The sequence below is a fragment of the Hydra viridissima genome, unplaced genomic scaffold (genome assembly GCF_058129835.1).
Source record: "Hydra viridissima isolate aposymbiotic clone 2 unplaced genomic scaffold, HvirCarnegie_v1 scaffold_1, whole genome shotgun sequence".
In the NCBI taxonomy this organism is placed as follows: Eukaryota; Metazoa; Cnidaria; class Hydrozoa; order Anthoathecata; family Hydridae; genus Hydra; species Hydra viridissima.
The window spans coordinates 21,712,769-21,737,185 of NW_028324300.1; the positions used below are offsets into that span (position 1 = coordinate 21,712,769).

General features: G+C 29.0%; 1 protein-coding gene and 1 pseudogene across 1 annotated transcript in view; both read right to left on the bottom strand.

Annotated features, from left to right (window-relative positions):
* LOC145194521 (protein NLRC5-like) overlaps positions 1-20,639 on the bottom strand; it is a 69,518-nt gene extending 48,879 nt beyond the window's left edge. The window contains exons 1-2 of the mRNA XM_090076453.1: positions 20,350-20,639; positions 19,644-19,664 (exon numbers count right to left, since the gene is read on the bottom strand). The gene's annotated coding sequence lies outside the window, so the exon portion shown is untranslated. The remainder of the gene's footprint in view (positions 1-19,643; positions 19,665-20,349) is intronic.
* LOC149893892 (uncharacterized) lies at positions 16,799-23,417 on the bottom strand (annotated as a pseudogene).
* Between the last annotated feature and the right edge of the window lie 1,000 nt (positions 23,418-24,417).

The window sequence follows — 24,417 nt, forward strand, 5'->3', positions numbered from 1 at the left end:
ATAAGAAATTTCTTTGTTGCTGAAAATGATAGGGGTCAACACAATGCTTTCCTTTCACTCTTTCCCTTGACTGTGATAGCACCGTAATATTTCCTTAAAAGTCCTATTATGAAATTTGCTAGTGAACCATTTACTAACCGTTTGTACTTTTTTTAATAAAAACATTCAACAATCAAAATCTTTGTTTTCAATTTTGTTAAAATCGAGAAACGTTTGAAATTATGATTAAAAAAGTGAAAATATAAAACTCACTTCTTATCTCTCTAAAGTTACAGGAGCGAACTTTTTGGTTAAAAGAAGAGTTTGTTTCTGTTAACCAAAAAGTTAAAGTCATCGAGTGTAAGTAAATTTACACTTACAAATGAAATCCTTAAGTGAGGCTTTTCATTTTTATATTTAGTTTAATATCATAAGAAAAGTAGTCAGTCTGACTAAAAGAGACCACTTGCTTTATCTTTACTTCCACAAAATGTAACATTTTTATTAAAATTATATCATAATATATACATATAAAACAAATATAAAAAAATCTTAAAAAGAACGCGTCACATTTTGTTGCTGTGCTTTTTCCGTGGTTTTTTTTTTTTTTTTGTTTTTTCCATGATTTTTGTCTACCCTCAACAAGTAAACAAATTAAAACCAGAAGGACTTAAAAGATTGTTTAAAAAAAGTGTCATACTGGTTACAAATATGATTTGTTTTGCACTTTAAATGATTTGTTACTTTCTATCTGCTGATTGGTTAGTAAAGTCGTTAAACGTGAGACATTCTAAACATTTCTTAAGTATTCCAAGTTACAGGGTGGCCCATAATTAGTGTCCCATCTTAAAAAAGCAATTCCTTGAAAACTAGGGATGGAAAACTATTAATTTTGCTTTGGTTTTTGATATTATTATATATTTTGATCTATTTACTGCTGCCTTCACTCACTTTACTTGTTTTTTTAGCAATGACAAGACCATCACCATATCGGCAAAGTATTATTGATTTTCATGAGAAAAGAGTTTCAGCACGCGACATCCAGACTAGACTCAAAGTGCCGCGAAAGCTTGTTTATAGAACAATTCAACGCTTCAAAGCATTGAGAACAATGTCAGATCGTCCACGCAAAGGAAGAAAGCGCTCCGTGGTGACTGATGCAAAAATCAAGCAAGTTCGTGAACGGGTGCGCCGCAACCCAGAACGCAGTATGCGACAAATGGCCAAACAGCTCCAAATTTCTCGAAGTTCTCTTGGAAGAATTACCAAGGATTATCTAAATTTGACAGCTTACAAGAAAAATCCTGCACAGCTTTTGTCTCAGGCATCAAAGCAGAAGCGCAAGGATCGCTGCAAGGATCTCCTCGCCCGTTTCGCCAACAACGCTCATCTCAACATCGTTTTCACAGACGAGAAGATTTTTACAGTTCAACAACATCACAATGTGCAGAATGATCGTGTCTACGCTTCCTCAAAGCCTAATATCACAATACAAAAGCCAGCACATCCTCTTTCAGTAATGGTGTTCGCGGGTATCAGTGCCACCAAGAAGACACCATTGATTTTTGTTCAACAAGGCGTTAAAGTAAAAGCCCAAAACTATCTGAATGACGTTTTGATCAAAGAAATACTTCCATGGAGTCAAAAGGAGCTTCGTAGACATTGTTGGACATTCATGCAGGATAGTGCTCCAGCCCACAAAGCCAAAATTGTGCAAGATTGGCTCGGCCGAAACACCCCCGATTTCATCAAGCACAATGAGTGGCCTCCAAGTAGTCCCCACTGCAATCCAATGGATTACTCAGTGTGGAGTGTTCTGGAAGCTGAAGCGTTCAAAAAACCGCATAAAACGATTGATTCTCTGAAGAAAGCGCTTCAAAAAGCATGGGATTCGCTTTCACCCGCCTACTTGCGTGCCACCGTAGATGACTTTCCAAAGCGTCTTGAAGCTTGTGTGAAAGCCGATGGTCGACATTTCGAAAAAAATCTTTAAATTTTATTTGATATTGTTAATAAATTGTTTATCAAAAAGTTTTATGTGTTTTCCATCCCTAGTTTTCAAGGAATTGCTTTTTTAAGATGGGACACTAATTATGGGCCACCCTGTATATTCGCGAGAGAACCATTACATCTCTTTTAACTTTATTTTTCAGTCATACTACAAAAGCAGATTTTTTTTTTACATGAAGGGTACAAGACATTAATATCGAATTTCAATTTTTGTAGAAAATGCTGTCTACGTGTGGTACATATTGAAGGGGATCCTGTTCTACCTTTGACCACGTTGTACCTTTAGTCACTCCATCCTGTAGGTCTACTATTATCATTTTTCAAAAACGTGAAGTGCCATTTGAAATATTAGTCTATGACGACTCTTTTTACCGTAAAATATTATGTTAAGGATATAATTATTTCTAACCCTAAAAGGGGTTTGAGATGATAATTCTTAAAGAAACCCATTTCGTGTACCTTTGACCAGCGTAGGTCGTTGTACCTTTGACTGGTTCATATTGCAATTTGATTTTTTGCAAAATTTAAGAAGCCGCTTTTTATGAAAATTTTCATCAAATTTATCAGATGTACTGTTCGTTATTACTTTTTGCATGTAAAAATTAGCGGAAAGCCAAGTTGTAAGGGTTGATTTTTTGGATTTATTTTAGACAATTTTGATTGCTTACAAAATGGTTATATAAGCTTTCATTGACATGTGATTAGTCAGAAATTTCTTTATAACATATAACAAAGCTGTAATAGTCCAAATAATTCACGATTACTTAATGACATTATGGACAAAAGAACAACACACCTCGGTCAAAGGTACAACGTACATGTTGTACCTTTGACCTTTTGACTACTTTTTTAAAACGCTCAAAAATAATACTTTTTGGTTGAATGCGAAAAAAGTCAAAAGTATAATTTTTGCGCAAAATATAAGAGAATCACAAAAACTTTGAATGGTTTAAATTTATCCAATAGTCTAGAAAAAAAACGCCCTGATGCAAAGAGTGGTCAGAGGTACAACAGGTTCCCCTATGTGAGCATAATTAATTAATAACTACCAAGTTTAAAAACCGAAACAATCCATTGAAATGAGTAATTAAAAATATTCTCCTTTAATTAAAAGCAGGGATCGTCACGCAAGTGCTACAATAAAGCCACAAAATATCAAAAAACCTTTTCAGCTATTTACAGCCATACCCCTGAATATTTTTTCTAAAAAACCGACGTCGAGAGACAATCTGCTTCACAAAAGAGTTACAAAAAGTTGTAAAATGATCAATTTGAAATTTCTTTAAAAAATGACATTTTCTTTTTCCTTCATATGTTAAGTATGATAAAAGATTTTTTTGTAGTAACTTTAATAGAATTCTGAAACATCACCTGTATGTAACAAGATTCTTGAAAACAAAAGTTTGACAAACGAGTTTTTAGTTTAACTATTTTTTTTCAAGGATAGTTAAACTAGAACCTCAACCCGAGGTAAATGCATCGATTAACTGTTAACAAATGATGATGAATTTAAAACGTTGTCACGGATGTAACAGCTCTGAGTGCTTGCTTTTAGCTGCAATTTGACTAACACACTTTGCTTCAATAATTTTATAAATTCAGTGTCATCAGTTGCTATTTTAGTGCATACTTCATGGATATTGTTTTTTGGTCGGGTGTTAATATCAGCGAACGACATTTGATTGGTTGTTAATATCAGCGAACGACATTTGATTGGTTGTTAATATCAGCGAACGACATTTAAAAGTAAAAGTTTATACTTAGCATAAGTTTTAGATTCTACTTTCGTTCAGCCAAGAAAGATGAACTTCAATATGCTGAGGATGATCTGAGCCTCATTGCTGCAGTCATTTTGGTGATACTCATGAAGACATAAGTAACATCCTGGATTCGCTTTATTTCTGATTAAAATTTGTGATAGATTTTTTTTTTTGATTCTTTATGCAAACAAGTATTACATTTTATTTAAATTCAAGGGAAGGCGTAAATGAATTGAATATTTTTCGTGCACATGCGCGGCGTCCTCTCCTTTCTTACCTAAACCTTGGTAGGTTGGAAAATGCTGATCCAAGGGTTTTGTCTTAGGATAGAACAATACGTTTCTGTTTAATGAAGGACATGGAAAGGAGAGGGTATTTTGAAAAAAATAGAAAGTGGTTCCCTTTGTATTTTTTGATTAAGAGGGGCTGCAGTTTTTTCCTCGATTTTTACTTTGGTGTGGGTTTTCAATTCTCCAAAGTTAGGTCCCTAAACAAATGGAAGGATTGAAATTTAATTTTTTTTGCTCTTATAATATTTAAATTGAGAATTAAATTAGTTCGTTGATATATTCCTTTAAAGCTCTAATGATGATGAACGGGTGGGTATTTTTAAGTTGTTTTTATAATAGAGTCTACGCCTATATATAGAGTGACTTGTAGGTCTGAGTTTTCTTTACATTAAATATTTTGCCACATGTGTAAAGATAATTATTCAATAAAAAACTTCCGAACGTTATTTTTTAATGAAAGTTTCTACGGGCCCCCAAAGCTCATGAAAGGTTAATGATTTTTATCTGATTCTATCTGAATTAAACATTTTATCTGATTCCCAAAAATTTTCTTAAATGCATTCATCCATCCTTCATTCATCCAAATGCAAAACATCCATTTTATTTTAAAAAAAACAAACTTTGACATCAAATTATTTGATTAAGAATGAAATAATTAGAAAAACCTCAGATGTTTCAGAAATATCCAAATATATTATATAACTACTTCTAAACTAAATCAAGAACAAAATAATAGACTACAACAGAAACTTATGGAATTGTTATTACAGATATTATGAAAGAATGTTAAAGCTTTAACGAACTTAATGGATGCAGCATATTCCTAGGGCACTGGAAATGTAGAAATTGTAATTCAGTGAGAAAGATTTTAAAGGCAACTGTTCTATATCAAAAGATTTGAATAGGAAAAGTGGCAATAAAGTGTATCTACAAAAATTCACTTTTAAGGATTCATTGTTTTAAGAAAAAATTTAAATAATGAATTGAATATGTTAAAAGCTTAAAATATTTTCATGTACTCATTGTATTACATTACTATATGATAAATTATCATAGATTAGATTATATTATCTTACATCACATAATATTATTTTTCAATATATTAAATTATATTATTGTATATTCCATTATATTATATATCATATTTAATACAATTAAGCTATTTTATATAATTTTATCAACCGAGTAAAGTTAAGTGTATAAAAAACTCTTTTCACGTTGTACACAAAGAAAGAAAAATCACACATATTATCTGAAGGCGAAAACTGCTTCGCGTGAACTTATAAAATTTATTGGCAGAAAAAAATCTCTTCTAAAAGAAATTTTTTTACGTCATCACAGAAAAGATAATCTACATGAAGTTTGCATGTGATTTGGCTAATCAAGAACTCATCGATTAAAAACACTTTATAATCACGCAACTGTAAACACTGCTACAGAATCTGTGCACCATTTCAATAATATTTTGTCTATATTTTTTAAAAGAGCTTTGTTATCATTTTTTGGCAAAAAAATTTTTTTCCAGTTTTGCTTATGTCAATAGACTTTTTTAAGTATTTTATGCTGATTTATGCTGATTTATGCTGATTTGGGCATTTAAAGTAGAGCTGTGCCAAAACCAAAATTTTGATCGACACCGATAGCGAGTTATTTTTCGATACTGACACCGACACTTTAACTGGTTCTCTCAAATACAAAAACATGGAATTTTTTTTTATTTTGAATTTCTTATATAATAGTTCAGAAACATTATCATTTCACCATGAGCTCCTGTTATGATGTTATAGTCATCAATATATTGTTTGAATCTATTCTCCATTGAATTAGTTAAATCAGTTAGTGTACTCTCCAGGCCAATGAACTTGTCATCAATTGAAGCTTTATTAATGAAATGTTTCAAAAACTGTATCTGTGGTATAATATTTGAAACAATAGAATTTCTTTCGCTCAAGCGAACACTGTTGGCAAAACACAAAAGTGTCCAATAATCATCTATTTGCTTGCATTTAATGAAGGAAGCTTACCATTTTCAAGTGCATATATGGTTAGAGGTTTCCTTTGTTCATAAATTTGTTCTAACATATGATAGGTACTATTCTATCTTGTTGGAACATTTTGAATAAGTTTGTGCTTAGAAACATTGTTTGCTTCTTAAAGAGATTTAAGTTCATGGCAGGCTTGGGGAGGCTGGCTGAAATGCCCAACAATTGAAAGACAGTTTGCAATGACATTCTTGACTACTATTTGTTCAAAAATACACTCATTAATTACTAGTTGCAATGTGTGTAAAAAACAAGGCATGCTATCATATGGGCCATCTTTAATATCCTTAACAATATTTGCACCATTATCTCTAGCTATTAAATAACTTTTTTAAAGGTGATATTTTAAATTCGGCCATTATATCATCAATTAATTCAGCAATGTTTGCTGCTGTATGCCTCTCAGCTCTGAGGAAATGGAGCTACTCTAAATACAAGAGTTCTCTGATTAAATGTATGGTCTAAACAGTGACCTATCAGGCTCATGAAACTTTCATTTGAACTAATGGTTCATATATCAGTAGAAAAGCTTATGAATTCAACAATGTGTAATGTATATTTCACCTTATTTATTATTGTTAAGTGAATTGATGGTTATTCTCTATTGGTACAAAACTTTATTATTTTTTTTGTTAAAGTTCGTTGTACATTTAGTTTATAAAATGGAAAACCAGAAGTTTCAAGCCAGAACTGAAAAAGAGATGTTTTCTGTAAATTTAAGGAAGAATTTAATTAAATCAAAGTTCAGAGAAAAGTTGAGTCTCATTGTTGACCAGCCCAAAGTAGGTTTTGGTAATAGCAATGATGAAAATACTTCAAGAAGAGCATTTGAGAACATTGAGATTTTCTTTGAAACTACAGGGGTTAATATAGAAGTTATAAATAGAATGCACATTGTCCTAATTACAATGTCATGTGGGTACCATATTGATACTGATCAATTTGAAGTTTACTGTACTGATACAGCTAAAATTATAGTTAATAAATATGGTTGGTACATAATGCCATCCAGTGTTCACATAATTCTGATAAATGGTTGCTCCATTTCAAAGCAATTTGATTTGCCGATTGCTCAATACCTTGAGGAAGCTCAGGAAAGCCTAAACAAGCAAATCCGAAATGCAAGGTTACACACAGCAAAAGTCAAAAATTGACGCTATGAAAGGTCAGAAGCACTACCTTTTGATTAGATCAGATCCAAAAATCTCAAGCATTTCATTTGTAAAACACAGGAGTTATCAAGTAAGAACTTTTTTCCTCCAGAAGAACTGAACTTTTTAGTAATTTAAGTTGTGAAAAGCTTTTAATATTTTAGTTTGTTTATTTTTGAATTATAAAATGTTTGTGTGTGTGTGTGTGTTAAACACTCATAACGCTTTTTATAACGCTTTAACGCGTACGGTAACGTTTGTGTATTGATAAAATAATGATATACCCAAAGTCAAGGAAGCTAAATTTTTTACTAAAATTAGAATTTACAAATTTAGAATCATAAGTCCACTAACGCGCGTTTTAACGCGTACATGTGCGTGAAACGGGTAATAGGTGCATGTTGAAATAGTTTTAAGTTCTTAATTTGAATTCCTTGATCCCAAAATGCCCTATTTTGATGTATAGTTTATGTTTAATGTACATGCATTTAATAGTTAGGTAATATTTGCCGCTTTTAACTTAACCTGGGTCACTGTGCGCCGTGAAAAAATTTTCTAGCTCTAAGCAAAGAAATCAAACTAATTATATTAAACAATTTATCATCTGTTTTTTTGGCTTCGCTTTCATGGGAAGGCAAGTTATCTGGATCTGAAGATGATGTTGGATTTTCTTTTTCACGTTCTCTTCTTTCTTTGTTTTCAGTATTAACATCGCCTAGACTTTGTGATGGCAGAGCATTTGACTGGCTAGCTAATATTTTCGAAATATTTCAAGAAACGGAAAAGGAAACAATTCTGACAACACACATGCATTGCATTACGATCGCTTTTGCTGTTTTTGGTTTATCTTGGATTTTTTGTAACAACCAATCAGAGTGGAGCATTTCAAATAAAGGTTGAGATAGAGTTATTTTGTCAAAAGGTTGGCGTGAGTTGTGCGAAGAAATATATTACATTTTATTTAACTGACAAAAGTTCAAGTGAAAATGTGATTATTACGATGTTATGGCTATTACTTTCGGTAACTTTTTTAGAATTATCAATTATTTTTGAACAAAATGGACCTTTATCACAGAATACCCGACAGAACTGTTCGGGAATCGACAGAACTGGTAATCGAGTATTAAAAAGTATCAGTTAGGGGTTAAAGCGTGATTAGGTTAGCTCTGACTACCGCAACTTTTTATAAATCATCCTCATTCAACATCATTCTAAACATCCTAAAAATTAGATTGTGCCCACGCCTCTTTGAGAGCTATCTTAAATTTTTTTCAAAGTTTTTTTCTCAAGGTCTATTTAATTGCTATGGAAACGGCAGGTATAAATTGATCCAAGTTATTGATCCAAGCATATAATAAAGATAAACACGTTAGATATCTGAATACAAAAATCTATGTAAAATTTTGATAAATATTGCTTTTGTCTGTTAAAATAGTGTTTAGTATTGTTTGAAGTTAGACATTACTTTATGTTAAAAAATAATCAGAAGCTATTATTCAAAATTAAAAAAATATGAGTTTTAATTAGTGGGCTAAAACTTATTCACAATACTGTATATCTTGTAAGCATTTGGCTTCGCTTCTATAAAATCATCATGGATCACGCAGAAAATATTCAAAATAATGAAGGTTATGGCAAAACGACATTCGGCCGAAACTCTGTAGCCGCCACAATTGGGCCAGTGTTGGCCCAATAACAAATGTCATCGCAATGGCGTACGACTACTCGCCAGAAGCATGCCAGACTCGGGCCTGTACTGGCCCGTTACTAATCTAGTCATCACGGCGTTCGATGATTCGCCGGAATTCTGGCCCAGTGTCGTAGGCTGTCTGGGAAGAGTAAGTTGAAACAAAGCGGTTTAAAGAATGGTTTTTTAAATAATTCTAGACTTTGATTTTGAAGTTTTTTTTGGGTTTTACTTTAAACTTAGAGGTATATAACCATAATAAAGTAATGGTAAGTTAAAAAAAACTTTTTATAACACGAAAAGCTAAAAAAAATTGATTTTTTCAATATAAATAATTATATACAATGATTAGAGTGATTATGATGCCTATGGGGTAAGTTGCATCAAATTGCTTGGGGTAAGTTAAATCATAAATTAGCTGCGGGTTTTGTTGATTTTACGCACTTTTCCAGTTTTTACTAAATTGATGGAAACTTTTTTATATAACAGCGTAGCAATAAACAAAAACAAAAATTTTATGATGAAGTTAAGTTTATATAAGTTGTATATGTATATAATTCATAAGAAGCATATGCATAAATATGTATATATATTTATGTATTACATATTATGTATATATACATGTATCTTATATGTATATATATATATATATATATATATATATATATATATATATATATATATATATATATATATATAAAGGGGAACATGGGGCAAGATGACGAACTTTTTAAAAAGCACTTGTATCTTATTCAATAACTCTTTCAATAAGTAAAACTTTATCAAAAAGTGCAAAAAAAATTATTATGCGCCACATATGTATAAAAAAAACCCATATAAAAACTAAAAAAAGCCTGGAAAAAACTCATTAACCGAAGTTACCTCAAATTATCATCTTGCCCCGTTTGCGGGGCAAGATGGCGACTTTGAAAAAAGTAAATACCATTATACAATTACCTTCTCAATTAACACGACATCATAAATTCTAGTTAATAAGATATTTAATGCAAACGGTCATGTAATTTTTTAAGCAATTAAACTATATATTTATATTGAGCTATGCAAAAAAGTCTGCTAATCAGTTTTTAGCAAAATCCAACACAACAAAATAAATATTTTAGTGCATAATAAAGCAATGTAATAATGTCTAAGCTACACAAAAGTTATTACAGTACAGGTTTATGGTAAAACATTTACTTTGGCGAAACGACAAACGAGTCGTCTTGCCCCGTTCATCTTGCCCTTAGGGTACTTAATCTTCAAAATGACTCAGAACTTTACATAAATAAGTTATCATAGCTTAATGCTACTTGTATGGCTTTCAAATTGAACTAACTAAATGAGAAATTCTTGCTTACCTTTGGCTGGTGATGTAATGGTGAAATAAATTTTTTTCTTCTTTAATATAGGAAAAACCTTTTTAATAATTATCTTTGATTCCGAAAATAATATTTATAAAGAAAGCATAAATAAATCTAGTAGATGTAATCTACTTCCCTCTTAGCTACAGTCAGATTTCATATTTATTTGAGTTTTGAAAATAACAATGTTTTCATCTTGCCCCATTCGTCATCTTACCCCTTGTTCCCCTATATATATATATATATATATATATATATATATATATATATATATATATATATATATATATATATATATATATATATATATATATATATATATATATATATATATATATATACATGCATCTATATATGCATAATAACATTAATCATTCATATATAAATAAATGATGATATAGGTTAAATTGGATAAGTAGGTTAAGTTAATACTCCAGTAAAATAGCAACACGAATGAATGTAATTTTTTGCATTAAAAAAATTGTTTTTTAAACAAAATGTTATTGTGTTTTTATATCATAAAAACAGAAAAAAAACAGAACTTAAATATCCTAAATACTCCTCTTGTCTTTTTTAAACTTAATTGTTGTTTATCTGACTAAGAGAATTTTTTTTTTAAAAAACAGTTTTTAGTTTACTAAACAAGCCAGGTATATGTGAAGTGTAGCATAATAAACTTTATTGCAGCTCAAGGAAAATTCTACTTTCTTTTATTGTAATTATAAAAATTTTGTTGTCAAACAGAAATTACACATTAACAAGTAATTTTTCTGTGAATTCACAGAAACGACGTGTCCACTTGTTTAGTGCGTATACGCACTAAACAAGTGGACACGTCGAAAATTTTTGAGTTTTATATTTTCGTCTTTTTACGTTCAGATCTTGTTCACAGATAGTCCTAGAACAAAATTCCGAACAGGGCAGGTATATACCTGCTCTAGGGTGGCCTGGACATCAGTTGACATTTAGCCTCCGTTCGGTACGCACTAAACAAGTGGACACGTCAAAAAATTCTTCGCCTGTTTTAAAGTGCTGTTAAACTAAAGAAACTATTTCAATTGGAATTCGGAAAAAAATGGAACTTTCTGGAGGAATGTAGAATATATGGTTATGCACTGTTATTGCTAATTTTAATTTTTTTAATATTTAAATCGCGTTTTTATTAAAAATCAAAGTAAAAGAAAAATTATATGTTATTTTTTATAACATTTCATTGAAATGTCTAAGTTAACTAAACTTATCGATATAGTAGTAGTAGTAGTAGTAGTAGTAGTAGTAGTAGTAGTAGTAGTAGTAGTAGTAGTAGTAGTAGTAGTAGTAGTAGTAGTAGTAGTAGTAGTAGTAGTAGTAGTAGTAGTAGTAGTAGTAGTAGTAGTAGTAGTAGTAGTAGTAGTAGTAGTAGTAGTAGTAGTAGTAGTAGTAGTAGTAGTAGTAGTAGTAGTAGTAGTAGTAGTAGTAGTAGTAGTAGTAGTAGTAGTAGTAGTAGTAGTAGTAGTAGTAGTAGTAGTAGTAGTAGTAGTAGTAGTAGTAGTAGTAGTAGTAGTAGTAGTAGTAGTAGTAGTAGTAGTAGTAGTAGTAGTAGTAGTAGTAGTAGTAGTAGTAGTAGTAGTAGTAGTAGTAGTAGTAGTAGTAGTAGTAGTAGTAGTAGTAGTAGTAGTAGTAGTAGTAGTAGTAGTAGTAGTAGTAGTAGTAGTAGTAGTAGTAGTAGTAGTAGTAGTAGTAGTAGTAGTAGTAGTAGTAGTAGTAGTAGTAGTAGTAGTAGTAGTAGTAGTAGTAGTAGTAGTAGTAGTAGTAGTAGTAGTAGTAGTAGTAGTAGTAGTAGTAGTAGTAGTAGTAGTAGTAGTAGTAGTAGTAGTAGTAGTAGTAGTAGTAGTAGTAGTAGTAGTAGTAGTAGTAGTAGTAGTAGTAGTAGTAGTAGTAGTAGTAGTAGTAGTAGTAGTAGTAGTAGTAGTAGTAGTAGTAGTAGTAGTAGTAGTAGTAGTAGTAGTAGTAGTAGTAGTAGTAGTAGTAGTAGTAGTAGTAGTAGTAGTAGTAGTAGTAGTAGTAGTAGTAGTAGTAGTAGTAGTAGTAGTAGTAGTAGTAGTAGTAGTAGTAGTAGTAGTAGTAGTAGTAGTAGTAGTAGTAGTAGTAGTAGTAGTAGTAGTAGTAGTAGTAGTAGTAGTAGTAGTAGTAGTAGTAGTAGTAGTAGTAGTAGTAGTAGTAGTAGTAGTAGTAGTAGTAGTAGTAGTAGTAGTAGTAGTAGTAGTAGTAGTAGTAGTAGTAGTAGTAGTAGTAGTAGTAGTAGTAGTAGTAGTAGTAGTAGTAGTAGTAGTAGTAGTAGTAGTAGTAGTAGTAGTAGTAGTAGTAGTAGTAGTAGTAGTAGTAGTAGTAGTAGTAGTAGTAGTAGTAGTAGTAGTAGTAGTAGTAGTAGTAGTAGTAGTAGTAGTAGTAGTAGTAGTAGTAGTAGTAGTAGTAGTAGTAGTAGTAGTAGTAGTAGTAGTAGTAGTAGTAGTAGTAGTAGTAGTAGTAGTAGTAGTAGTAGTAGTAGTAGTAGTAGTAGTAGTAGTAGTAGTAGTAGTAGTAGTAGTAGTAGTAGTAGTAGTAGTAGTAGTAGTAGTAGTAGTAGTAGTAGTAGTAGTAGTAGTAGTAGTAGTAGTAGTAGTAGTAGTAGTAGTAGTAGTAGTAGTAGTAGTAGTAGTAGTAGTAGTAGTAGTAGTAGTAGTAGTAGTAGTAGTAGTAGTAGTAGTAGTAGTAGTAGTAGTAGTAGTAGTAGTAGTAGTAGTAGTAGTAGTAGTAGTAGTAGTAGTAGTAGTAGTAGTAGTAGTAGTAGTAGTAGTAGTAGTAGTAGTAGTAGTAGTAGTAGTAGTAGTAGTAGTAGTAGTAGTAGTAGTAGTAGTAGTAGTAGTAGTAGTAGTAGTAGTAGTAGTAGTAGTAGTAGTAGTAGTAGTAGTAGTAGTAGTAGTAGTAGTAGTAGTAGTAGTAGTAGTAGTAGTAGTAGTAGTAGTAGTAGTAGTAGTAGTAGTAGTAGTAGTAGTAGTAGTAGTAGTAGTAGTAGTAGTAGTAGTAGTAGTAGTAGTAGTAGTAGTAGTAGTAGTAGTAGTAGTAGTAGTAGTAGTAGTAGTAGTAGTAGTAGTAGTAGTAGTAGTAGTAGTAGTAGTAGTAGTAGTAGTAGTAGTAGTAGTAGTAGTAGTAGTAGTAGTAGTAGTAGTAGTAGTAGTAGTAGTAGTAGTAGTAGTAGTAGTAGTAGTAGTAGTAGTAGTAGTAGTAGTAGTAGTAGTAGTAGTAGTAGTAGTAGTAGTAGTAGTAGTAGTAGTAGTAGTAGTAGTAGTAGTAGTAGTAGTAGTAGTAGTAGTAGTAGTAGTAGTAGTAGTAGTAGTAGTAGTAGTAGTAGTAGTAGTAGTAGTAGTAGTAGTAGTAGTAGTAGTAGTAGTAGTAGTAGTAGTAGTAGTAGTAGTAGTAGTAGTAGTAGTAGTAGTAGTAGTAGTAGTAGTAGTAGTAGTAGTAGTAGTAGTAGTAGTAGTAGTAGTAGTAGTAGTAGTAGTAGTAGTAGTAGTAGTAGTAGTAGTAGTAGTAGTAGTAGTAGTAGTAGTAGTAGTAGTAGTAGTAGTAGTAGTAGTAGTAGTAGTAGTAGTAGTAGTAGTAGTAGTAGTAGTAGTAGTAGTAGTAGTAGTAGTAGTAGTAGTAGTAGTAGTAGTAGTAGTAGTAGTAGTAGTAGTAGTAGTAGTAGTAGTAGTAGTAGTAGTAGTAGTAGTAGTAGTAGTAGTAGTAGTAGTAGTAGTAGTAGTAGTAGTAGTAGTAGTAGTAGTAGTAGTAGTAGTAGTAGTAGTAGTAGTAGTAGTAGTAGTAGTAGTAGTAGTAGTAGTAGTAGTAGTAGTAGTAGTAGTAGTAGTAGTAGTAGTAGTAGTAGTAGTAGTAGTAGTAGTAGTAGTAATAATAATAATAATAATAATAATAATAATGATGATAATAATAATAATAATAAATAATAATAATAATAATAATAATAATAATAATAATAATAATAATAATAATAATAATAATAATAATAATAATAATAAAACGAAGAAGAAGAAAAATAATGATAATAGTAATAATAAATATATAATAATAATAATAAAAATAATGATAATAGTAATAATAAAAATATATCACTTATAAAATCCACAAAAACCTTTTACAATGTTTCTAAAAATCTATGGATTTTCTTTCAGAGAAAATGTTTTTTATTACTGATCTCTCAGTCTATTCAGTTTTTTAAAAAATGCTGATATCTGAAACTAACACACTTTCTTAGTTTGTAAGATTGGATTTCAATAAATCCTATCACAACTCCTTTAGACTTCATGACTTTGACAGAATGGTAACTATCACAACTAGCTATTTCTAATCTTTTGAGCTTTGCTTGAGGTTTTAACAGATGTTGAAATGTGGTGGTAAAATCTTTATAAAATTTTGTTAACTTCTTTTTAACTTTACATAATTTATTAAAACTGAAAAATATTTTATTTAAAATACAATTTGATATTTACTTGCTCACCATCTTTATGATGTTCTGCATCTGGAAAAAAGAACAGAAAAAAAACCATAAAAACATTTAATGAACACAGAAAAACATGTGATAGGAAAATATATTATCTTCTATATTATTAATATCTTTTATATTACTTAAAAAATCAACCAACAGTTTTTAAAACAGCAATTATTCAACAAATATGACTTAAGTAAAAACTATAAATCATAATCTCAACAATGTTCTTCAAATTATTGTTTATAACTTGGTTGTTAGTATAACAAATATAAATATATCATCTTTTATATTATCTAAAAAATCGACCAACTGTTCATAACTCATAATCTCAACAATATTCTTTAAATTATTGTTTATAAGTTGGTTGGTAGTATAATAAATCCTAATGAATGTCCTTAGTTGGTAGTATTATAAATCCTAATGAATGTATTAGAGGAAAAGAAAGAGTTACTAGATACCAACTTTGATTATTTTTTTTCTTACTTTTTTTTTATTTTGACCTTGATATTTAAATTTGAAACTCCTCTTAACTTTTACGTTTTTTCATCTTTTTAATCTTGCGTTTTCTTTCAAAATGTTAAAACCTTTATTTATTTCAGTGCTTATGTTTACAAAAAAGAGAAATTCTTTTAAAACTATATATATATATTTTAAAGAAACTCTCCTTTTTTATCAAAGTTATTTTTCTGATTTAAAAAATATTAAATCTTAAAAGAATTATTTGAGTTTGAAACAAAAAATGAAAAAAAATCTCTCTGATGCTTAACATATTAACATAACTGTAATTTGTTTTTTTAATATTTTATAAAATAAAGCTTACTTATAATTATTTTCTGTATATTTTTTCAAACCTTACATAACATATTCTTTACTTTTATTCTTTTGTCATAAAAATTGATTTTATTTAAGAAAACAATTTTACTAAAAATTATTCCTACTTTCTACAAATAATTTCTTTTTGAAAATAATTTCTTTCTATTATTTATTATACTCTTTGCTGCTCTTTTCTCTTTTAAAACATTTTATAATAAAAATTTGAAATGAAAAATAATTATAGAAAAATGCAACATCATTCAATCAAGTAAATCAATTTCAATCAATTTTCATTAATTTTGTCATTTTAGCATGGGATAGTAGGGTGTGTAGAATTTTTTTTTAGTATAAAAAAGAGTAGTGAAAAAATGTAAGTTTACAATTAGTTAAACTTTATTAGGGAAACTTTCAAAACTAAATTCCAATAAGTGCCAGCTCGCTAAATTTTGATTTCAATACTAAACATTTTTGGTCATTTTAGACGTTAGTCATTATATTTATATTTGTTTATGGAATAGCGATGATACTTTTTTTATCAATTTGTATGGTGTACAACGTACACCATGCATAGGAGTAGGAAAAGAGTAAAAAAAATAAAAAGTATATATAACAATAAAGGTCGAAGTTTTTAGCTATTTAAACATTTTTGAAAGTCTTTATCTACTTCCCTACAGTTTTACGAGGGTTGCTATATCTTTTTTGCTTCTATTTCATGACATTAAATGTCTACCTACAAGCTGAGCACATATAAATGATTCTCTTCGCTCATGTGTGTAAACATGGCTTGCAGCTTCAGTTACCAATTTGACACATTTTTCAACTGACTGCATATGAGAATTCCAGTGAGGAACTTCCATAGAATAGTTTACAAACTCTTTGATTGTGGCAGAGGTAAGAGTGCAGGTAAGTGGAGGCTCAGTTACACTTAAATTCCATGTTACAAGGTCTGATAACTGTTTAGCATTAGGATTTATTTCTGGTGTTCTTCTTACTCTGAGACTACTATCTCCAACTTGAGTTACCTCATTTCCTATTCCTCGTATGTTAAGAATTCTGCTTACAGCTTCTTTTCTTTCTTCTGCATTTTTGCTGCAAAGCATGGATTGTAAAATTGCTTCAGAATGTGCATACCATGCTGATCATCTAATTGTTGGCATAACAATATCTAAAACATTTGTACTCTGAGTTCTAAGTAACTCTAGTTAGAAGACATGTCTAGGCCCCTTAACCCAACTTTAATATTAAACCAGTTAGGTATATAAGCACTAACAATAAAATTCACAATTATTTTTAAATTATCTAGATTTGTACCAGTAAGCCCATGATTAGACATCCAAATTCTGCAAAATAAAAGTGCTGTTGTTAGCCATCTACTGTGACAGACTATTCCAATTTCCAGCATTGCTAACCTGGTAGGCATATCTCCAGTCTTTATTGCTTGACAAATTTGATAAGCATAACTTTGGTCAGTGCTTAAATCCTTAACAATTTTCTGACTGAGATAAACCAAAGGAGGACCTAAATTTATTTTAACAAAGTTGGTATTGATTTCAATCTCAGTTGCTGTGTCAAGCATTTTCCCAAGTGGTCCAGACCATTTATTATGAGAAAGCATTGGACCATCTAAATGTTCAACTAAATGTCTTAACCCCAATTCACCAGTATGTAGATCACAAACAATCCAAACTAATTTTCTGTTTAATCTTTTTTCTACCCATTACATGACTCCACCTGCCCAACCAGTATTGGCATTTGTGCTATCTCCTCCCATAACCATGAGATTTTGATTTTGATTTTTACTGTTTAACCAGTCTACTTTGTGATCTGCAATAACTTCAGCTTTTTTTTTATTATTAGTCATATCTGGAACAAAATGGAAAAGATTTTCACCATCAGAGTCTTTCACAACAGAGTTATGTTCTTCTTTAATCAGACAAGGAAAACTTCTTTCATTTACCTTTATAAACATTTTTGTGGCATCTACTCTCCCAAATAAAAAAAGACATGCACAGGGTTTTTTTCTAGGTCTACCTCAAACTGATTGTCTTATTCTTTTGCCAATCTTTCCTGAGCTCTTTTTACCTTGTTATGATCTATAATAAGATGGCAATCACTCTTGCTTATAATCTTTGCATCTATCAAAGTTGCTGTAGCTGTTTCAGCAGTTTCTCTTAAACTTGTTTTGTGTCTCACGCTAGCCAGAGCAATATTTTCAATACCGATAGTATTAAATTGAATATGTTTGATTCAGAGAAGACTTACATTGAGTTTGATTATCAACTTGAATTGTTTTCTGACCACTACCATTTTTAGATGATGAAGAGCAACTGTTTGAATAAATTTTTTCAACATTTTCACTATAATCATAATCCTGATTTATAAAATAAATTGTTTATATTTTTAATCTGTATTTAAACTAAAGTATATACAACTAAGAGTTTTACACTTACTTGCTCAATATGTGGCAATAAAAGAGATTCTTTCTTGTGCATGCAATTGATTTGTTCTATTTGATTGTAAGTTTCATCTGGCTTTAAAATTAGTTATATATATATATATATATATATATATATATATATATATATATATATATATATATATATATATACATAATTATATGTTTGAGTATGTGATGTAGTTGTTCAACCTTTCTACTTAAACAGTTACCTTATCTTCTTTATTTGTTTTCATTGTTCTTTGTTTTTGTTGTTTTATTTTAATTTTTTTGGATTCTTTCCTATCTGCAGCACCAATATGGAAAGTTCCAAAACTGCCAATTTTAGTTCTCTGAGAGTGGATGAACTGAAGCTCTAAAATCGGTATTTTTTCATCTCTCTTACTTTGACACTTTATATGAATTTTTTCTATATATTCTGAATCACATTTGTACTCTGAACAAATGTTGGTTTACATTTGCAAAATAAGATGTCCACAAGATTGTCTAACTTTATATTAACTTTAAATTAAATCTTTCTTTTTCAGCTTTTTTACCACGTCCAATACTAAAATCAACAGCTGATTTCCATAATAACTTAAGTTTTTTGAAAAATGGCGAAGTTATATTTTTCACTACTCTTTTTTTGAAATTTGAAAAAGCTCATTTTACCTTGAAAATTGACACACCCTAATGGTATAGTTATGTTTCTGCTTATACATAGTATTTTTTTTTTTTAATTATACTGTTTGCTATTTTTATCTCTTTTATAAGTCTAATTTGTTATATAAACTACCTAGATTCTTGTTAAATCAAACATATACTTATATGATTATCTTTGTACATTCTTCATTATGTTTAGTTATTTGCATTTTAATAGTGCTATACCATTGACGAGTGCTGTGCAATATTATTATAAACACAAAATAACAGATTTTGATATTTAAGTGAGCTGACCTTCTAGCATACTTAGAACAATTATACAAGCACTTATATCTGTACTAACATTCTTGCTAAAGAGACCGCAGACAGTCTTGTTAGTATATGGCCCCTTTTACAAAATATAACCTTTCACAAACTATAACCTGGATTTATATCTATTGATATTACTTTTATTAGTACATTCGTTTTTATTATCACTTATTATTAGTACTTTTATTTTTATTATCATTTTTATTATTATAACTTTTGTTTTTATTATTATTTTTATTATTAGTACTTTTGTTTTTATTATTATTTTTATTATTATTACTTTTGTTTTTATTATTATTTTTATTGTTATTACTTTTGTTTTTATTATTATTTTTATTATTAGTACTTTTGTTTTTATTATTATTTTTATTATTAGTACTTTTTTTTATTATTATTATTTTTATTATAAGTACTTTTGTTTTAATTTCTATTTTTATTATTAGTATTTTTGTTTTTATTATATTTATTATTTTTATTATTATTATTTTTATTATTATTATCTTTATTATTATTATTATTTGTAGTAGCAGTAGCAGTAGCAGTATTAGTAGTAATTATAATTAATATTGGTATTATCATTATAAAAAATCCAAAATCTATTTAAGTAAAAAAAAAAACCTTAAATAAATTAGCTTACCAATCTTCTGCTGCTCTGCATCTGAAAATAAAGATAGTTATAATAGTTATTTGTAGAGATCACATAAAAAATCAAACCCTGCAAGAAATGTTTGAAACATACATATAGAGGCTATATTATGGTGCAAATCATTCCTTCCCATAGCTTTTTATTAGTATTTTTGTTTTTATTTTTATTATTAGTATTAATTGTATTCCTTTCAAAAATAACATATTCTTCCCTTTCCTTCCCAAAATAACAAATAATTTCATTAAAATTTTTCTTTTTTACCAGTCTTAACAAAGTTCACAGAAAAAAGTCTGATACTCCAAAGGATTTAGTATCAACTTAAATTTCTTTGAACTTAAATCAACTTAAAATCTGTATGATTATTCATTTAGTTTATCCATTTAACAAGTTAGCCATTATAAGAAGATTGACAAAAATTTGTCAGTAAACTTATGTCAATGGTTCAAGTTGAATATTATTCAAATATTAGGTGCATATTTTTGTTTAACTTGCATTATTTTGCCAATTAAAAAATTGGGGTTTTTAGGTTTTGCAAAAAGACTTATACTATTTAATTAATTAAAAAATATATTTAATTGTTAAAAAAATTATTTTAAAAATTCAATAACTTAAGAACAACTTTTTTAAAAAATTTTTATCCAACTTGTAATTATCTGAAGCCAAATAAAACCCAAACAAAAAGCTACAAGAAACTCACCTAATAAAGATATATCTTGTAAAGCATCATTTCTTTTCAAGATTTTCAGAGAATTCTGAATGCAAATTCTGTAATCATTTGGATGCTGTTGATAAAGTTTTTTTAAGAAAACTTCAATTTTATACTTTTCTCTTGTCAAACAATCATGATCTAATTGATTAATATCCACATCATGATCTATTTAATCAATAACAATGTCCACATCATCAAAACCAGTGCCACATGCAAATATTTTCCATTCTGATGCCACTTTATCTTTTAAAATATTCACTACTTTTGCATCCATTCCTAAATAAAAATTATTTATCGCCTACTATACTTTAAATTATTTCTTTCAATTGATCAAGAAATAAATACAGTCCAATGTGTTTCATTATCAATTTTAGTATTGACTATAAGATAAAGGGGTTTTACTGAAACAAGAAATCATTGAGTCACAACTCTTATGAACTACTTGAAAATGAAATAAGCAGCATACAACTTAAATTGTTTTAATTCTATTTATATAAAGGACTGAATTTCAGAATCAGTACTAAAAAATTGACATGGTTACTTTCTCCCTTAACAAATAATTATAAACAAGAAGCAAATTTAAGAGGGAATGAAATTGAATGTAACATTATTAACATTTGGTGGCATAAGATCTAAATTCATTTATAATTTCTTGTACATAAATGCTATGTAACAGAATAATTATATTAGTTTGCTACTTAAATGATTGAAACAAGTAGAAGCTGCTAATTGCTTTGAAGAAAGATTTTAATTAATGATAAAACAAGCTTTCTTTCTAACACCAAATCAAAAGTAAATTAGGAAGATATGTTTAGAATGAGTGGTTTTAATGAAAAATTCTCTCTAAAAAAACTGCAGTTTCTTAGTGAATGTTTGTTTTGAGTCAAATAGCTTCATGCATAAATGCTTTATATAAAAATTTTGACTAAAAAATTTGAATATATTATTGGTTTGCTAACTGTACCTTATCCTGTGGTATAGATAAATCAATAATATTACAAAATAATGGAAAATAAATTCCGGTTGCATATGGAAAAACCTGAGAAGAATAACACTTTAATGAAACATTTGTCATTTAAACTATTATTTTATTGTATTAGTTTAAGTAAATCTAGTAAAACAGATTGCTTCTAATTATATTATTTCATTTATTTATTTTTTTCATTTTCAGTTTAGTCCCGATAAGTCGAATCTTCAAGAAAATGGTTCGACATAACTAATGTTCGATCATAGTGATATAATTTAGCCTTTCTTGAATGGTTTTTTTTGTGTGTGAAATAAATCAGTGATATAATTTTGGTTCTTTGATTGAAGGAAAAATGATTAAAAAATATCAGGACAAATGTATAAGAAATAATTACCTAAACGGGTTGAATGTAAGATGCAAAGAAGGCTAAGCTGTATATTTTTTAAAACTACATTTGATAAAACTAGATGCCTACCTGTTTAACTGTTTATTTTGCTCAAGAAAAAAACGCATGAAAGTCTGAAGAACTCTTGCCAATTTCTCGACTCATATTTGAGCAGTGATTACTCACTCCCGAAATTCTTGCGGTCACGTGATACTTATGATACTTGCGGTCAGTGATATCTTGAGTGATAGGCTCGAAGTTGTGATGTTTATATGAAGCAAATTAGCGCCGTTATTATCCTCATGCTACAAAAAAAGAAATCCATAGCGAAGAAAACATTTTTAAAAATTTTACAATTTATCAAAGAATTTTAATAGTTTCTATTAAAAGCAAAGTTCACGTCATAATTGAATTATTATTTCGTAAAAAAATGTTGGGATGATTCATCACACTTATGATATTTATTATATCACATGTGTATTTGTCTGTATTTCTAAAATTTTATATTCTTAAAGTGAAACCAACTTTTTTGTTTACATTTTCTTACATAATTAAGACAAATAAGCAACACAGTGCTACTAATTTCTCTTTAAGCGTTTTTTGAAAATGCACTTTTAGGAAGTTCATTGTAATTTAATATTTGAAATTGCAAAAGAGTTGGTGGCGTCATGTATCAGTCATGTTTTTTAATAAACATTTTAGAGAGGGACAATATGAGAAAGAAATAATCTAGTAAAACAATGACAAGAAGCCATTTGTTGAACCAAACGTAACAACGATTTAAATTGATGTAAGAGATTTCAATCAAAATTAGAGAATCATTTTTTTTCGAAGTCAAAATAGTTTTAAGCGTTTTTTCAGAATTTCAACGAATTCGTACCTTTGCTTGATAAATCTGGATAAGGTTAACAATGTTATACCTAAAGTCATTTTTGTCAAGTTGAGCAGGGTTGTTGAGTTGCTCAAGGTTGTTAGTGTTTTTGTTTCAACCCTTTAGACATGGTTCTCTTAACCAGCTATCTTTTGATTAGCGTTTGCCTTTGGTCTCGACTTGTATGTAAAAATTATAAAATAATTAAAAATTTGTCACGTGCCTTCCTAATTGAACTATTACCATTTATCAGTAAAGTTATATTGGAATATCTGGTTGTTATTACAAAAACAGTCTTAACTTTTGATGGCGTAACTGATTTGTTTTGTTGCTACCTCTTGTTTTGTCTGTCTCGCACTTTTCTACATATTGACTGACCTAGTTATTTGTTTGAAGGATTTGGGTGACTTAGTTCTAAGATCAATGATCCAAAAAAAAAAAATATTCAAAAGTGTCACCAACCCTTTATATTAAGACATACGAGCTTTAAACTCCTTAACTAAACGTTTAAGAAGACTTAGGTTCTGAAGATTAGCAATAGAAATCCCTTAAGATGTTCTTCATTCATGCTAATTCTTACTTTGAAAAAGAGGACTGATTCTAAATTCCATCCATTCAAGTTCTTGAGCTTTTTCATTAATGTCTTTTTTCAATTGTTTAAATGTTAAGAAAAACAGTCCAGAAAATAAAAATAAAGTAACTTTAATCTTGTATTTTTTCTTCTGTTTTATTTTGTAACCAATGATCTACACGGATACCTACGGTAATCAATCCAAGGTATCAAAGCAACTACATCTAGAAGTAGTTGTCAAGGGATACGGAAGATAAACCATTCTTAACATAATTGATTTAACTCACGTAAAATAAAACTGGTCATCGACTGAATACAATAAGAAACCTCTCATATTTTCAATGAATTGATGAACTTAATTCATATGTTTTATTAATCAATTTAAAAAAAAAAAACACAAAAGTGTTACAAAAAATACTAATTTTTATATTTAATTTTTATACTTAAACATGTGGTATTTTAGGTCAATAAAATGCATCATCTTTTATACTAAATATATTATAAAATATATTATAAATGTATAAGATACAAAATAAAAGTTGAATTTGTATTCATCCTTCATCATTTTAAAGGCTTCACTTTAAAAGACTCAAACTTAAAATTTGAGCCAGTGCCACATACAACGCCCTGAAACTAAATAAACATCTGCATTTTGTTTATTTATCTACATGTTACTTTTTTGTGATTTTTTAAAAGCGTTGTCCTTTATTAACAACGGTTACGGAAGATGATATTTTACCAATTCAAAAGATTATAAATATCATACTGCGATTAAAACACTAAAAATACATATATACTCATTTTTTAAATCCCTATTTACACATTTTAAAAACCCCTAAATATAAATATAGTTGTATTTTACACTTCAACAAAAAACTTGCACAGATTTTAAGCATCGAAGAGAAGAAAACAACAAAAAATCCTCTTGAATTAAAAAAGCGAACAGTAATTCGACAATATAAAATCACGATAAAATTGCAAACCAATAACTTGTGATTCATTTTTGTGAATCCAGTGAACTAAGCTTTTTAAATAAGCGTTTGAAAAATCAGGATTAAATAAGAATGAATTTGTTAGAAAAGAAAATGAAGCCTCTGTACTGTGAACCAAGATGCGCAGAAGTCATTAATTTTTATGCAAAAATTAATGACTTCTTCGTTTTTGAAGCTCTCTGCATGAAATTTTTATAAAAATTTTTGACAACATTTGGACTTAATAACCTTATCGCGCTTTAGAGTGTTAAGGATGCAATAGAACGTTAC